The sequence below is a fragment of the Ascaphus truei genome, chromosome 5, assembly GCF_040206685.1.
Source record: "Ascaphus truei isolate aAscTru1 chromosome 5, aAscTru1.hap1, whole genome shotgun sequence".
NCBI classification, from domain to species: Eukaryota; Metazoa; Chordata; class Amphibia; order Anura; family Ascaphidae; genus Ascaphus; species Ascaphus truei.
Genome location: NC_134487.1, coordinates 161225179 through 161242224, shown reverse-complemented (window position 1 = coordinate 161242224; position 17046 = coordinate 161225179). Strand labels below are relative to the sequence as shown.

Below are 17046 nucleotides of genomic sequence, written 5' to 3'. Positions count from 1 at the left end.
ACTGGGTAGGCGTGCAGTGTGCACTGGGTAGGAGTGCAGTGTGCACTGGGTAGGAGTGCAGTGTGCACTGGGTAGGAGTGCAGTGTGCACTGGGTAGGAGTGCAGTGTGCACTGGGTAGGAGTGCAGTGTGCACTGGGTAGGAGTGCAGTGTGCACTGGGTAGGAGTGCAGTGTGCACTGGGTAGGAGTGCAGTGTGCACTGGGTAGGCGTGCAGTGTGCACTGGGTAGGAGTGCAGTGTGCACTGGGTAGGCGTGCAGTGTGCACTGGGTAGGAGTGCAGTGTGCACTGGGTAGGCGTGCAGTGTGCACTGGGTAGGAGTGCAGTGTGCACTGGGTAGGAGTGCAGTGTGCACTGGGTAGGAGTGCAGTGTGCACTGGGTAGGAGTGCAGTGTGCACTGGGTAGGCGTGCAGTGTGCACTGGGTAGGAGTGCAGTGTGCACTGGGTAGAAGTGCAGTGTGCACTGGGTAGGCGTGCAGTGTGCACTGGGTAGGCGTGCAGTGTGCACTGGGTAGGCGTGCAGTGTGCACTGGGTAGAAGTGCTGCCTTCTCGTTAGAACATGGACCCGCGCCCCTAATTACTTCCGGATTCTGAGCGATCACAAAATGGCCGCCGCGCTGAAGCTCTGAGCCTCCCAGGCTTTTGTCATTTCCCCCGCCTCCTCCCCCACATCCTCCCTTCTTCCTCCCTCCTTCCCGTCTCTCCTCCTCCGGCCGGGAAGCTGCGGGTCCGCTCTGCCGCTGGCTGCTCTGTCACCGCCATCAGAGGAGGAGCTGCAGGGGGAGATCGGGGTGCAGCTTATGGCTGGACCCGCTGTCACCAGGAGAGGAAGCTGAAGCCTGGTATGAGTATTATTATTATTACTACTCAGCAAGGATCCAGTGGTATTGTCCACCAGGCATAACAGCTGGAGATCTGGTGATCGCATGGAAGGGATTTTGTGGTTGATCTATTCATTTATATTATCTATTCATGTTTGCTGCTGTATTGAGAGAAAAAAACATGTTGTGTTAACATGTAATAATAATTCAAACGTGCTGGCATATATTCAGGCACCCAGGTAGTTCGTTGGCTGTTTAATCTTTGTATTATTTAGGCACACATACAGTTTATTGACTGTTTAATCTTTGTATTATTAAGGCACACAGTTTATTGGGTGATTAATATTTCTTTTATGGCATACATGCAGTGTATTGGCTAGTGGTTATTATTAAGAAATGCAGGAAGTTAAAGGTATATTTAAGTATTGCGGTATAAAGACAGTTTAGGGTTTATTGTTAAGACCTACAGCTTGTCTTATAAACTTGAACCCTGTTTTGGGTACCATATTCAAGTGCTCTTGACATAAAAGAAAATGTAGGTTGGAAAGGATCTTTAATCTGAAGATCTAGTGATCTGATTGGTGTTGGGGTTGTGATGACTGGATCAAAGATAACCAGATGATTGCTTCTGATTTGTGTTATCACAGGGTCATTAGTAATGGTTAAAGGGTTCATTGTTGTTGACTTGTGTCTGGGCCGGCGCATCTGGTGTATCCCATTCAGAAATGTGCTGGAGTCATGTTTTCAACTCAATAGATCTGGTGATTACAAGAGATCCACAGACAGGAGACCTCTTGAGCTATATCCTGTACCAAGGTAACACATTGAGGGGTTGCATTAATAGATACTGAAGGTTGCACAGTGTCACATCTTTAGACCCAAATCAGGGTGGGATATACTGATCACTGTGGATTCAGGCAACAGGATTCATGGCATAGGCAAATAAAAAAACTAGATGGTGTGGGAACTACATCAACAAACCAGAAGGTTGGGTAATCACAACAGGCATGGTGTCCTAGGAATTACCGTCACCTTCACTGACTTGTCTTGGAATTTTAACCACAGGAATATATTAATCCAACAGCAGTTCTCAAATTATATCACTGTTAAAATATGCTTTGCAATAAATGTGTTGAGAGAATATAGCAACACGTCCTTAACCTGTTCACCCCAACCCCCCACTCCCTCTCTCTATAAGAGGGGTTATATGCCTTGTGTGTATACCGAGTAACTGTCCATAAAAGTCACTAGTGCTTTGCTAATGTCTGATCTGTCCCATACACATTTACACATCTATTAAAGCCAGGACAAAAAGCCCAAGATATTTTAGCATACAATCAATTATTCAATACATTGTATGCAAAAAATAGGTCAGAGAGACACAACTGAATATGAGAAAAATTGATTCAATAGTGCATGAAGAATCAAAAGCTGATTTAAATGTTTTATTCAGCTAGCCGTCTTGGTTGCCATTAGAGCATGTAAATTCACAGTGTCTGGCCTGGCCCCCCAACTGTATTCAATGTGTGTAGCTGCTTCCTTAGGGGACTGATCGTTTACTCATATTCTGGCTTATAGGACATTTGCCTTGTGTTATGAGGTGGTTGTTTTATATATATCTCTGTTAAAATTGGACTCAAACATGTGGCACACAGACCAAACCCGGCCCAGTAAGAGTTATGCAGTGGACTTGGGCTTAGCAGCTAAGTGGATATTTTACCATGAAACTCAAGATTAAGCTAAAGTATCGTAAGTACTTGTGATACAGGTGCTATAAATGCTTGCAAAATGCTGAAGTACAGTATAATCATGTTTATATTTACATTTATAAAAACATTGCAATACTTAAGGCCTTTCTACTCATTGTTATTCAGATGTGGCCACTTTAGAAAAGTAGTTGAGCACTGAACCTTCACATTAAAATATACAGTTTGTTAATGTTTATACTCCAATATCTGATGTCCTCTGCTTTCTGTTGAAACCATCTCTCCTATCTCTTGTATGACCAACTTATCAGCTACCTTTTCATTGCATCTTCCTCTACCCTTGGTTTTCCAAGGGCGACAATTCCACATAGTTATCTGGTGGTCTTGTATACATACTGTGAACCTAGGGTGATCGTCACCCCGTGGACCAGTGCTATACTACAGGTCTCTAACTAGGACAAGTTGTTCATTCAGATACTCCTTGTACAAACTAATTCTTCAAAATGCTGGTCTCCTCTGGACAGAGGTACAAAGTACATCTCTACTCACAAGTTCATACTGCAATTCTTCATTTCTTGTGACAGCCAAGAACAGAGGAGGAACAAGGTTTCGGGTCCCATATGGACCTTTCATCACCTGATGAAAGGTCCATATGGAACCTGAATACGTTCCTCCTCTGTTCATGGCTGTCACAAGAAATGAAGAATTGCATTATGAACTTGTGAGTAGAGATGTACTTTGCAAGTCAAAAATGTGAGTTATATTTGCTACTGACACTTATGAGCCCTGTATGTATTACATGGATATGTATTGCACTTTCTGCAGTTCAATTTGCAGGTTTTAAATTAACAAAAGATAAACAGATCCTAACTGATAAAGAAACTGTAAAGATGGTAGAGAATGTGTTATATGGCTTCCATTGTATAGCAATGTTAATCTTATTCTAATTGGAACAGCACCTCAAATCTAATTTTGCCCCCACACATTGCAACATCACCTTTTTCCATGCTCTGTCACTACTAAGTGAAAATGTAACGGGAGGTTGGACATGTGCTTTTGTGTGAGCTGACGGCAACTGGCAGTGAGTTGACATCACATGACCAGAAGCGACTTACTGTCGTCTGAAGTCTTTAGAAAGAACACATACTTTTTTTTAACTTTAAATTTTATTTATTCAAAGTTTTACATACATAATAATACAATTACAGATAATAACATGACAAAAAAAAGGGGGGTACACACACTTGGGGGTATGGGTGGGAAGGGAGGTGGCTGTATAACCCTGTATTATTGGCTCTAGATATATCTTCAACGCCGGAAGGCGCCCCAGAGAGGTGCATTCTAATACAGGGTGATGTCTGGCCCAAAGAGGGACCCTTCTCTATATTTCACTGTCTCAGAGCATGATTTGTTGTGGAGTTTACGCCCTGGATATCAGATTGTGCCAGCCAAGGTTGCCAATTTTTGGGGAATTTTGTACCCGAGTCGTTTAATAAACTAGTCAATTTTTCCATCTTATATACAAACCAAATCCTACTCCTAATTTTCGAAATTTGGAGGACCTCTTGTTGTTTCCACAGAGAGGCTATTTCGCATCTAGTTGCAGTTGTAAAATGATGGATTAAAAAGAGATCAGTTCCAGATACCCTGTTTAGCAGAAACAACCATGGATCAAATGCTAAATCTAGACCCAAGATCCTTCTCAGCCAGAAGCTACTTGTGGACAAGTTCACCACATTTGTAATAGCGTAGCTTGTGCTCCGTACCCTTTGGGGCAGAGTGAAGAGAACCCTTTAACAAATTTGGATAATTTCAGAGGAGTGAGATACCATCTTGTAAGTACCTTGTATGCATTCTCTTTTAGGGTCAAGAACACATACTTTAAGGCTAGACAAAATAAATATGGGTGCTTCCCGGGAGCACTGCATCTACATGAATCTCTCACTTCTATTGTTGGAGGCTAAAGAAGTATTGATTTTCTTTCATATACCTACTATGTTGTAACACATCCTTAAGACTGAGCAGAATAACAGGTATTTTAACCATCAAACTGAGCAGATATACTCTAAGTGCAGGTGTAAAGATATATTACTTTGGGGATTATGCCTTAATGCTTCTGGCAATTCGCGGTTACGACCATGGCTAAAATAGCGATCTATGCTTTTGTGACATCACCTCCAGTGTGTTCATTGCTATCTCCCTTAGAAAATGAACAAAAAAGTGACGATGTTCATAAGAGATCACTACAGCCTCCAAGCTTGGCAGCCCTTGTGATATTCGATGAACATCAGAAGGGTACTCAAGTGGTTAATAACGGCAGTGTATCCACTGTGACGTTTATGGCAGTCTTGAGGCCTGTGTGACGTCCCATGAGCATCTTGCCCCCTTGGCTCATGTTCTGGCCTGATAATGGGCGATGTTTTCTGAAAGCCATGAACTGAAGAGCAGGGCTACTCCTCCTGATTGTCTGTGACCAATCAGTAATATCAGATGCTTATGATTTGGTTAAAAAAAAAAAATGAATCTAAAAATATTTTTATGTTCATTTTTAAATATCTGCTATTTTAATATTTTGCGTGCTGATTTGCAGTTGTCCTGTTCGCTGTAGAATTTGAATTTCTGTTGGATTCCTTTCTCAGTTAGGTACCAGCCCGTACGAATACTGTATGTATACATTTTAGTTTTGATTTGTTTCAGGACTACATTTACAACGCAATGAAACATACCTTAAACAAACTATAAAGTAATTGTTCAGAGTGGTAAGTGTTATGCATGCTTTGCAAATGATTTATCGTTTGGGAAGTAGGGTAGCTCCTTTTATATGTTATATGGGTAAAAGTCTTGGAGGCAAGCCAAGCAGCACTTAAAACAGAAAAAAAGCTTTAAAAAAAATAAATATATATATGTATGTATATGTATATGTATATATATATATATACATAAACAAAAAAGAAAAAAGCAGCGCCTCTATTAAGCTGAATCTATAAAGTTCATAACCAAATAATATAATTAATAAATAATAATAACTAATATGTACCATATAGTAAAAATTACATATATATAACCAAATCAATCAAGCTATAAACCAGGAAACAATATGATAATTGTATACATATAGATAATAACAAAAATAAATAAACAGAGAAACAAAAGGAATAAATGGATAATATAAAAGAAAAAAATTGTATAAAAACCAGTCCTCAAAAATAAGTCCAGTAATGGTGTTGGTTCCGGTGTGGAGGGTCTCCGGCAGCTCTCAGTGTGGTCAAACCAAGTCCACAGTGAATCTAGGGGAAAAACAGGAAGAGAGAGCGCACGCCCATAGCGTAAAATAGTATTTTAATGAGGGGAGGGGGAGAGGGGGGATAAAAAATGCACTCACAAGGGTACAATAAAAACAAGCATTGTGTGATATAATCACCACCATCCGGTTCGTGTCTGCAGCGTCTTGGGGCAGTCCCAGTATTGCAGTATCAGGATCGTAGTCCCAACAGGTATCCAGGGCAGATAGTATTCAATACAACTGTATTAGAGTCCTGGAAGATGGCTCCGTGTAGTACAGGCTTCTGCAGCAGTTGCGCATGGATCCGTCCGTTCCAGCGCTCGGTGATGACGTCAGTGTCAATGCGTCTGACGTGATGACGCTCCCTGACGCGTTTCGTCACTCTCGGGTAACTTTTTCACCCTTTGAAGTTACCCGAGAGTGACGAAACGCGTCAGGGAGCGTCATCACGTCAGACGCATTGACACTGACGTCATCACCGAGCGCTGGAACGGACGGATCCATGCGCAACTGCTGCAGAAGCCTGTACTACACGGAGCCATCTTCCAGGACTCTAATACAGTTGTATTGAATACTATCTGCCCTGGATACCTGTTGGGACTACGATCCTGATACTGCAATACTGGGACTGCCCCAAGACGCTGCAGACACGAACCGGATGGTGGTGATTATATCACACAATGCTTGTTTTTATTGTACCCTTGTGAGTGCATTTTTTATCCCCCCTCTCCCCCTCCCCTCATTAAAATACTATTTTACGCTATGGGCGTGCGCTCTCTCTTCCTGTTTTTCCCCCATATATATATACATATATACATATATATATATATATATGTATATATATATATATATATATATATATATATATATATATATATATATATATACACATACAGTGTTCGACAAACCTATACTTTTGCACGCCCCGGGCGAGTGGATTTAACATCGTGGCGAGCTCCTATTGGCCCAAGCAGCACACGTGTGGTACTAGGTGGCGAGTAGATTTTTTGTTGATTTGTCGACCACTGTATTTATATACAGTGCCTGTTTACAGGGTACCCTTTGATAAAGTCGCCCGAGAGTGACGAAACGCGTCAGGGAGCGTCATCACGCATCGCGTCACGGACATTGCGTCATCACGTTGCGCATGAACAGGCCGGTTCGTGTGTGAAACAGTCACAGGCCACGCAGATGAGAGATCTTCAGAGGACTCCCTTAATGCCGGTTCCCTTGCTCCACGCTTGAGTTAACATCTTGATGACCAGAGATCGTTTGTATCCTGACAGCAACATCAAAAGACAAGTAAAGACAAGCAAGAGCCGGATGGTGGTGATTTAATCACGACACGCTTTTAACTTTTTTATCCTTGTGAGTTCGATTCCTTCCCCCCCCCTTCCCCCCTCCATTTCCTTTATTAAATATACAGTTATACACTATGGGGCGTGCGCTCTCTTTTCTCTCTCCTCTATATATATATATATATATATATATATATATATATATATATATATATATATATATATATATATATATAATATAAATAAATAAATAAAACAAATGGGGCAGCCGGCACTCCCTATACCATAAACAGTTACTATAACGTAATATATATGCAGCACTATATTTCCATATACCATTTTATTTTATAGATATTTATACATATATATTTAGGCGCTGTACCGTGTATGAATTTCACTGGATGTGCACTGAGCTCTCTGTGTTTTATGTTTCTGTCTCTGGTTTTAAATATATATATATATATATATATATATATATATATATATATATATATACACACACACACACACACACACACACACACACACACACACACACACACACACACCGCCTTTGATTACCGTTATTGAAAACGAATTACCTAAGCTGCCAATCGATTAGTTCTCCCATAATGAATCAGCAAAATCCTGTTTCCCAGGGTTCGTTCACTAAATGGCTGCCTTTCAGTTTCAATCAATCCTTCAGTCAGTGTAAGGCCTGGGACATAGTAGATTCAGCCGCGCTGAGCAGATGCACTAACCCCCTGCATCTGTCATCAGCGCGGCTATAGTATCCCCTTCCGCGTGCGTAGGCTCAGAAAATTTGCAGAGACAGGCAAGTTTAAAATTTGCCGCTCGGGGAAGCGGAGGAGCGGTCACGTGACCGCTCACATCCAATGGGAGCGAGGGACTAGCCCCGCCTCCCGCTCCACCTCCTTACACGCCTCCGCCCCGCCCCCAGAGCGCGCTCACTGCCTCGCCTGCCAGGACAGAAAAAAGCACCATTCTGAGCAGGCGAGGCAGAGCAGGAGCGCGGCTCAGCACGGCTGAACCTGCTATGTCACAGGCCTAACTCAGCAGCTACCATGTATCCTTATATTACCACAGTAACATTGCCTATTGTTACAGATTGCAGCTCAAGCTGCTGGGAATATTGGCAACAAATGATCACAAATAGGAAAGCGTTACAAAGATCTTGCACTGCTGGGGAAGTGCTAAAACCTGCTATAGGAATCAAAGGATGCTCAGTATGTTAAAACTCATTAAAAATGGTATTAACACTTAAATGTTAAAAGAAAAAAAGGTAGTAAGTATTATCTAATTCTACAGAACTGATTTATTTAAATAACACATGTAGGCTATTGCACTTATTGATCCTTTAAATTGTTCACTGTGTGTAAAAATAAGTATGGTTCTATATTCTTTAGTCCATTTAAAGCTGCAGTTCAGTCTTTTTTTTTTTTTTTTTTTTAACTTCAATAGTTTCATGTGTGCAATCTCTAATTACCTAAAGAACTGTATAGCTGCCGGTCAATTCGTTCTCCATGTATTGATCGGCGAAATTTGGTGACATCATTAGTGAAGGGATATGTTTTTCTTCTGCTTCTGTCACTCAGTGGAAGCTCATGAATATTCATGAGCACTCCTGCACTGACATGTGCTAGAAGGAGGGCAGGGCTGACAAAGGGGTGTGCCAGGGCTTGTGACAGCACATGAAGGGGCAGTGCTTTAGCAAATGGTTGTTAAAATAGAATACAAGAAAATTGGTCTTTCAAAGTTGTTGTTTTTAAAACAGAAAATGCTAAAAGTATTTTTTCTTACTACAGAACTGATTTATTAAAAAAAAAAAACACACACATGCAGGATATTGACTGAACTGCAGCTTTAAATATATTTGATCAGTTAACGTTTTTTTTTCCCCATATCTTTTTTAAACTAATTATGCTACTATCTTTAGCCAAACAAAACAACATAACAGAGAGCCACGGTCAACAATGTATCTGTATATACAACAGTTTATATATTGCAGTGGGGATCACAAAAGAGATAAAACATCTTAAAAATACTGATGTGTTTTGTTGCTAAAAAAAACTTCTACTTATGTGATTTGTTTACAAGTATCAGTCATCTACATTTTCCTACATGGAAGTATGCACGTGTTTGTATAGTGCCATCCATGGACATAGCTCCTCCCAGCAGCAATGAAATAACATGAGATGTAATATAAAGGGAACAAGCGCTGCAAACATGCAGGCTATGTATCCCTGCCTTAAAGAGTTTCCAGTCTGTGCTATGTGGGGCGTATGGGAGGGATGAGTACTTTGCAGCTAGTGAATGCTTTGTTAAGGAGGTGTGGTTTTGAGAAGGGGCCACTGTTTTAGGCGGGTTTGCACCTTTTTGGGCGTCCAGTGATGTAGCTACCGCATCATGAGGAGTGTCACGCCAGGGGCCTCCGTGACAGAGTAACTGCCGGGAGAGGAGGACAATCGCATGATTACGAAGTGCCAGAGGGGTTGTACTCAAAGGGTTAAGTCTAACCCAGGGGTGGCCAGCTCCAGTCCTCAAGGGCCACAACAGGTCAGGTTTTCAGGATATCCCTGCTTCAGCACAGGTGGCTCAATCAGTGACTCAGTCTTCAGCCACTGATTGAGCCACCTGTGCTGAAGCAGGGATATCCTGAAAAACGGACCAGTCGTGGTCCTTGAGGACTGGAGTTTGCCACCCCTGATCTAACCTGTGAAAGAGAAACTGTCTACACAAACACATGAATGGGACATTAGTGTATATCCATGGTTTTCAACCTTTTTGGGGGGTTAGTGAACCCCAACCCTCGCCTTCTCCCCCCCCACCCTCATTGACGCATCTCTCCCCCTCCCTCATTGCCCCATCTCTCCCTCTCCCCCTTACGCTCTCACTCCACATCACACTCTCCCCCTCTTACGCTCCCTCTCCCCCTTATTCTCTCTCTCCCCCTTACGCTCCTTCTCCCCCTGTCTTCTATATACACACACACACACACACACACACACACACACACACTCCCCCTCTCACTTACACACTCTTACTTTAAGGGAGCTGCCGGCACTGACAGTGTGCTCTTACCTGATCCTTCCTCTCCCTCCTGTCAGCCGGAAGTTGAGGCGACATCTGGGGCCGACCGGAGCAGGGAAAGCAAGGATCGCAGTGACCGGACGGCTGCTGCTACGGAACTCGGGAGCCGCCGGGTCACTGCTACGTGGGCTGCTGCAGGACCTGGGACAGCTGAGAGAGTTGTCCCCGCTCTCCCCCCTTAGCGGCCGCGGAACTCCTGAAGGGTGCTCGCAGAACCCCGGATGAAAATCACTGGTGTCTATTTTAGTGTTGCAAAGCTACAAGAACCCAGGCAAGTCACAGGAAAGGAAGGAGACCTTTCTGCAGACATGTTTAAAGAAACAAAAATATGCGGATTGTATTCAGTCGCTGATGCCTCATAAACTGACCAAAACATCAGATCTTTCACTCCTTTCATGTCATGTATACAAGTAGATTTTGTACTGCTAGCAGGGCCAGCAACACCTCATAGAGCAACTTTAAATATCCGCTTGTGCTGCTGATCGCCGCATCTTCCTGTGTTGTTTTGCTTGCTATTTTATTTCATTGTATTTCAAATATGCTGCTGAATTCAACTGTGCCCTTAAGCAGCAACTCAAAATGTAGTAAGAGGTGAGTGTGTATTACGATGCAGCCTCATTCCCTATTCATAACCCCTAAAGAAGAAGCCGTTGTTGTTATTTCTTTAATTTCTTTTGTGGTTTCTATGGCAATTATTGGCTGGTATTTGAATCCTGCCCCAACACCCTGTCATATAGTTCTCAGTAATTCCGTTCGCAGGAGCCTTTTTCCAATGTGAAAGTAATATTCCTTGTTTAGTTGCACCAAGGGCTTGCAACGAACAATATTTTTGGTGATATATATATATATATATATATATATATATATATATATGGCTAGATCATTTAAGAAGCCTTGCCTACTTTTTTCTGGACATTTTTTCATCTATTTTTCAACATTTGGACTGATTTGTTCTCTTTTTTTTCTCTGAACACTCATTTTATTCTTCAAATTGTATATTATCATTAGAATTATCACTACACAGACATCACAATTTGTTTTATTATTTTATATACACATTGGAACTCACATATCACATTGATAGCGCTACTCTTTGTTTTTTTATGTTTGTGTTATATATTTACTTATATATAAGCACACAATGGTATGGGTGATGTAAGGCACCTAAAAAAGAGCAGTACAGCTTGCATTCAATGTAAAGGTTTAAAAATGTCGAACTTTACAAAGCGGTTTAAAGTAGTTGGGTGGTGTATCATCTAGATATGACCAGTGTTTTTCAACCAGGGTTCCTAGGAGCCCTTGGGTTCCCTGAGTATCCCTAAAGCGTTCCCTGGAATGATCTGGTCATTTGATAATTGTATCAAATACAGAAGGATTTACAAGGCATCTGATCTCAGACCCGCTATTAGAGAGGGTTGGGGTTCCTTACTATGCATCTGATCTCAGACCCGCTATTAGAGAGGGTTGGGGTTCCTTACAATGCATCTGATCTCAGACCCGCTATTAGAGAGGGTAGGGGTTCCTTACTATGCATCTGATATCAGACGCGATATTAGAGAGGGTCGGGGGTTCCTCAGGATTTCACGTAGGGTTCCTTTAACCAAACAAAGGTTGGAAACCACTGAGCTAGACAAATGACCGCTGTTCAGTTTGGTCCTAGATGACCACATTTTGAACTGTAAAGGGACAGCCCCACATAGTGGGACGAACATGTTATCAACATTCTAGTTCTTATGAAAATTGGCAATGGTCCTATTTTCTTTGGGTCCCGTATTTCTAATCTTATCTGTGGATACCTTTAATCTTTCTAACTAGACGTACACAAAGGGAAAAGTGTGAATGAGCAAATTTCCTTTATTGCCGTTATTGCGAATGTGATTATGCAAGGATCATAAAAACGTGGCAAAGTGATACAAAGTGAAAGGGTTAAAAGAAGGGACGGTGGAAATAGTCCAATGATCTGCTGTCACATTTTTCTTTACTACTTGACAGCAACCTACCTAAATGTAAGCTTCAGCCCGGGTCAAGTCTGGATAGAGTAGATTGCAAATTTAAAAAATCTTATACTATATTAGTGAAAGCACTGTATGTTTGCCTGCCTGCCTGCATGCATGCCTGCCTGCTGGATGTCCGGTGTCCCTAGGGGAAATCTCATTGGTCCCTTGGGCCGCCCCCGCACACCTCTCATTGGCCTGAGGCGGAGTGACGGCCCAAAGGACACACAGGGACAAAAACACACACACAGGGATATACACACACACACGGACACACGGACACACGGACACACACACAGACACACGGACACACACACACGGACACACACACACACACACACACACACACACACACACACACACACACAGTAGGGGGGGGTGTACATTAGCAGCATGTATAACCCGGGGGGGGGGGGGGGCTCACATACCCGCCGGAGCCTCCGCCTCTTCCTCCCCGAAATCAGCCTCCCCCCCCCCCCCGGCGCCGCTACAGTCAGCGGAGGAGCGAGTGCCCGGGACACAGCGGGGGAGCGGCCACAACAAGCTGCCTCCCGCCTCAGTTCCACGTGGGAGCGGCCGGACGGGTGAGTGAGCGGCCTTCACCTCCCCTCACCCCCCTTCAAATCACCTCCCCTCCACCTCCCCCCCCCCCCCCGGCGCCGCTACAGTCAGCGGAGCGAGCGAGCGCCCGGGACACAGCGGGGGACCGGCCACAACAAGCTGCCTCCCGCCTCAGATCCACGTGGGAGCGGCCGGACGGGTGAGGGAGCTGCCGAACGGGTGAGTGAGCGGCCGGACGGGTGAGGGAGCGGCCTTCACCTCCCCACACCCCCCTTCACCTCCCTTCACCCCCCTTCACCTCCCCTCACCCCCCTTCACCTCCCCTCACCCCCCTTCATCTCACCTCCCCTCACCCTCCCCTCACCTCCCCTCACTCCACTTCCCTTCCCTTCCACCTCCCTCCACCCCCCCTTCACCTCCCCTCCACCCCCCCTTCACCTCCCCTCCACCCCCCCTTCACCTCCCCTCCACCCCCCCTTCACCTCCCCTTCACCTCCCCTCCACCCCCCTTCACCTCCCCTCCACCCCCCTTCACCTCCCCTTCACCCCCCCCACCTCCCCTTCACCCCCCCCACCTCCCCTTCACCCCCCCGACCTCCCCTTCACCCCCCCGACCTCCCCTTCACCCCCCCCCACCTCCCCTTCACCCCCCTTCACCTCCCCTTCACCCCCCCCCACCTCCCCTTCACCCCCCCCGACCTCCCCTTCACCCCCCCCACCTCCCCTTCACCCCCCTTCACCTCCCCTTCACCCCCCCCCCCACCTCCCCTCCACCCCCCCCTTCACCTCCCCTCCACCCCCCCCTTCACCTCCCCTCCACCCCCCCTTCACCTCCCCTCCACCCCCCCCTTCACCTCCCCTCCACCCCCCCTTCACCTCCCCTCCACCCCCCCTCACCTCCCCTCCACCCCCCCTTCACCTCCCCTCCACCCCCCCCTTCACCTCCCCTCCACCCCCCCCCCCCCCCCCCTTCACCTCCCCTCCACCCCCCCCCTTCACCTCCCCTCCACCCCCCCCCTTCACCTCCCCTCCACCCCCCCCCCCCTTCACCTCCCCTCCACCCCCCCCTTCACCTCCCCTCCACACCCCCCCTTCACCTCCCCTCCACCCCCCCCCCTTCACCTCCCCTTCACCTCCCCTCCACCCCCACCTTCACCTTCCCTTCACTCCCCCCTTACAACCTCTCACCACCTCCACCCCCCTTCCCACCTCCCCCACCCCCCTTCCCAACTCCCCACCACCTCCCCCCCCTTCCCACCACCTCCCCCCACCCCCCCCCTTCCCACCCCCCCCCCTTCCCACCACCTCCCCCCCACCCCCCCCCCTTCCCACCACCTCCCCCCCACCTCCCCCCCCTTCCCACCACCTCCCCCCCACCTCCCCTTCCCCCCCACCCCCTTCCTTCCAACCATCCCCCTCCTTCCCACAACCACCCCCCCTCCTTCCCACCACCTCCCCCCCCACCCCCACCACCTCCCCCACCCCCCCCCACCTCCCCCCCACCCCCACCCCCCCCCCCCCCCTTCCCTGAGGCGGAGTCACGGGCCAAAGGACACACAGGGACACAGACACACACACACACACGTAGACACACACACACACACAGACGTAGACACACACACACACGTATACACACACACACGTATACACAAACACACACACGTAGACACAAACACACACACGTAGACACACACATAGACACACACATACACACGTACACACACACGCACGTAGACACACACGCACGTACACGTAGACACACACACATGTACACGTAGACACGCACACACACATGTACACGTAGACACGTACACACACACACACACGTACACGTACACACACACACACACACACACATGTACACGTAGACACGTACACACACACATGTACACGTATACTCACACACATGTACACGTACACACACACATGGAGACATACACACACACACATGGAGACATACAAACACATACGTGGAGACATACACACACACACATGTACACATACACACACACACGTATACACTCACACACGTATACACACAGGTATACATACACATAATGTATACACACACACACATGTATACACACACATGTATACACACACACATGTATACACACACACATGTATACACACACACACACATGTATACACACACACACACACGTGTATACACACTCGTGTATACACACACACACATGTGTATACACACACACATGTGTATACACACACACATGTGTATACACACACACATGTGTATACACACACACATGTGTACACACACACACACGTGTACACACACACACACGTGTACACACACACACATGTGTACACACACACACACATGTGTACACACACACACACATGTGTACACACACACACATGTGTACACACACACACATGTGTACACACACACACATGTGTACACACACACACATGTGTATACACACACACATGTATATACACACACATGTATACACACACACATGTATACACACACACACACGTATACACACACACACGTGTATACACACACAAACATGTGTACACACACACACACACACACACACACACTTATACACACACACACACATACAATGTATACACACAAACATGTATACACACACACAAACATGTATACACGTGTATACACACATGTGTATACACACACACGTATACACACACACAATATATACATACACACAATGTATACACACACACGTGTATACACACACGTGTATACACACACACACACATGTGTATACACACACACACACGTGTATACACACACACGTGTATACACACACACACGTGTATACACACACGTGTATACACACACACACGTGTATACACACACACACGTGTATACACACACGTGTATACACACACACACGTGTATACACACACACGTGTATACACACACACACGTGTATACACACACACACGTGTATACACACACACACGTGTATACACACACACGTGTATACACACACACACACACGTGTATACACACACACACCCCAGCACCACCACATCAGCACACCGGTATCCCATGCCCCCCCAGCACACTGGCATTCTCGGCTCCCCACCATTCCCAGCCCCCATCAACACCATCAGCACCCACACATCGCCACCTTTGCACCTCCCCCATCGGCACACCCACATCCGCACCCCCACATCAGCACCAAACCCTCCCAAATCAGCACACCAATACAATCACCATCAGTACAGCCACAGCAGCACTACCACCGCACATGGGCCGCGTGGACCACTCCCCACCCAAATGCCACACCCACACCACAAACATCCCGGGCAACGCCGGGGCTCTCAGCTAGTATATAATAAAAGATTGACAAAGGTACACTGTTTTGCACCTCACAACGTGGCTTTTCCTACATTTGTTCGTTGACATATTAACATTATGCTATTTTTAATGATGACATCAGAAGACAGTCCTATGATGTCAGCAATTTTAATGGGTTAGTATCAGTAGCATGGTGCCAGGGTGCATTGTTTAGCGGGCAGGAGGGATTATAGCCATCCCATAAGGTCAACGGCAGTCCAAGAGGAAGTGTGGGATGGTAGTGGTAGCTTGAGTTGATGGGGATTGTGGGCTGTCCCATCATTTCAGGCGCTGAGTTTCTACAAGGACTAAGGTGGGGTCTGCCTCAGGGAGTGCAGCCAGGAGAAATCGAAGGCGGCCCCAGGCGAAAATAGTTGATGTGGAACCCTGGAATAAACATGTCTGTCTTTTTAACCGGAACACATTCTCTATCGTACAAATCCCATTCTTTGGCTGTTTGGCCATTGATCACATTGTAATTACTTCCACAAGGTGATATTTTCCAAGTGAAATAGTGGATTATAGCACAAACCAATTAGAGATTGTAAAAAAAAAAAAAAACAAATCTGATTACCAAAGAAACCTTAAAAGTAAAACAAAAAGAGAGAGAAACGGAAAAAAATATCCCTCTCCCCTTTTCTTTTTAAAGATATTAATCAAGTTGTATTTCATTAAACTTTCATTAGTTCACTTGGTTCTAGGAGTGGCTCCGTGAGTAAAGCCACTGACTGCAAGCAATGACACTGCATTTGAATCAGTGGAACCCGATTGAATTCCCGGTGTCGGCTCCTTGTGACCTTGTGCAAGACACTTTATCTCCCTGTGCCTCAGGCACTAAAAACATAGCTTGTAAACCTATCTGGGCAGGGACTATGTTTGGAACAATCGTATGTGCTGCCTGTCGTAATTGTGAGGCGCTTTTAGCCCCATTGGGAGAAGGCGCCATATGAAA

The 17046-nt window shown here is 45.8% G+C and overlaps 1 protein-coding gene across 5 annotated transcripts in view; it reads left to right on the top strand.

Annotated features, from left to right (window-relative positions):
* Positions 1-569: 569 nt before the first annotated feature.
* Positions 570-17046, top strand: part of C5H5orf24 (chromosome 5 C5orf24 homolog) — a 50297-nt gene continuing 33820 nt past the window's right edge. For 2 of the 5 annotated variants that reach the window (XM_075601141.1, XM_075601140.1), the window contains exon 1: positions 577-843. The gene's annotated coding sequence lies outside the window, so the exon portion shown is untranslated. Of the gene's footprint in view, positions 844-17046 lie in introns of all 5 variants that reach the window. The other 3 variants (XM_075601137.1, XM_075601139.1, XM_075601138.1) reach the window with 3 other exon arrangements.